Source organism: Neovison vison, chromosome 7, assembly GCF_020171115.1.
Source record: "Neovison vison isolate M4711 chromosome 7, ASM_NN_V1, whole genome shotgun sequence".
Lineage (NCBI taxonomy): Eukaryota > Metazoa > Chordata > Mammalia > Carnivora > Mustelidae > Neogale > Neogale vison.
In genome coordinates this window covers 154451885-154453507 of record NC_058097.1, presented here as the reverse complement: position 1 = coordinate 154453507, position 1623 = coordinate 154451885, and positions in this window count along the sequence as shown.

The window sequence follows — 1623 nt, the reverse complement described above, 5'->3', positions numbered from 1 at the left end:
TAGACCAGTGGAGCAGAGTAGAGAGCCCAGATATGGACCCTCAACTCTATGGTCAATTAATCTTCAACAAAACAGGAATAAATATACAGTGGAAAAAAGACAGTCTCTTCAATAAATGGTGTTGGAAAAACTGGACAGCTATATTTAGAAGAATGAAACTCGACCATTCTCTTACACCGTACACAAAGATCAACTCAAAATGGATAACAGACCTCAACGTGAGACAGGAATCCATCAGAATCCTAGAGGAGAACATAGGCAGTAATCTCTTCGATATCAGCCACAGCAACTTCTTTCAAGATATGTCTTCAAAGGCAAAGGAAACAAAAGCGAAAATAAACTTTTGGGATTTCATCAAAATCAAAAGCTTCTGCACAGCAAGGGAAACATTCAAAAAAACAAAGAGGCAACCCACGTAATGGGAGAAGATATTTGCAAATGACAGTACAGACAAAAGTTGATATCCAGGATCTATAATGAACTCCTCAAACTCAACACACACGAAATAGGCAAACATATCAAAAAATGGGCAGAAGATATGAACAGACACTTCTCCAATCAAGACATACAAATGGCTATCAGACACATGAAAAAATGCTCATCATCATTAGCCCTCAGGGAGATTCAAATTAAAACCACATTGAGATATCACCTTACATCAGTTAGAATGGCCAAAATTAACAAAACAGGAAACAACATGTGTTGGAGAGGATGTGGAGAAAGGGGAACCCTCTTCCACTGTTGGTGGGAATGCAAGTTGGTGCAGCCTCTTTGGAGAACAGTGTGGAGATTTCTCAAGAAATTAAATATAGAGCTTCCCTATGACCCTGCAATTGCACTCCTGGGTATTTACCCCAAAGAAACAGATGTCGTGAAAAGAAGGGCCATCTGTACCCCAATGTTTATAGCAGCAATGGCCACAGTCGCCAAACTATGGAAAGAACCAAGGTGCCCTTCAACGGATGAATGGATAAGGAATATGTGGTCCATATACACTATGGAGTATTATGCCTCCATCAGAAAGGATGAATACCCAACTTTTGTATCAACATGGACGGGACTGGAAGAGATTATGCTGAGTGAAATAAGTCAAGCAGAGAGAGTCAATTATCATATGGTTTCACTTATTTGTGGAGCATAACAAATAGCATGGATGACAAGGGGTGTTAGAGAGGAGAAGGGAATTTGGGTAAATTGGAAGGGGAGGTGAACCACGAGAGACTATGGACTCTGAAAAACAATCTGAGGGGTTTGAAGTGGCGGGGGGGTGGGAGGTTGGGGTACCGGGTGATGGGTATTGTAGAGGGCACGGATTGCATGGAGCACTGGGTGTGGTGAAAAAATAATGTATACTTTTTTTATGAAAATAAATAAATTGAAAAAATTAATAAATAAAGAAAGAAATGAAAAAATGGACTTTTTTGGTTTTTTTTTTTTAGAGAGAGAGTGCACAAGAGCAGGGAGGGAGGAGAGGGGGGCAGAGGGAGAAGAAGAGAGAGTATCTTAAGCAGACGCCACACCTAGTGTGGAGCACAAAGTGGGGCTCCATCTTATGATCCTGTGGTCATGACCTGCGCCCAAATCAAGAGTCAGATGCTTAACCAACTGAACAACCCCGGTGAT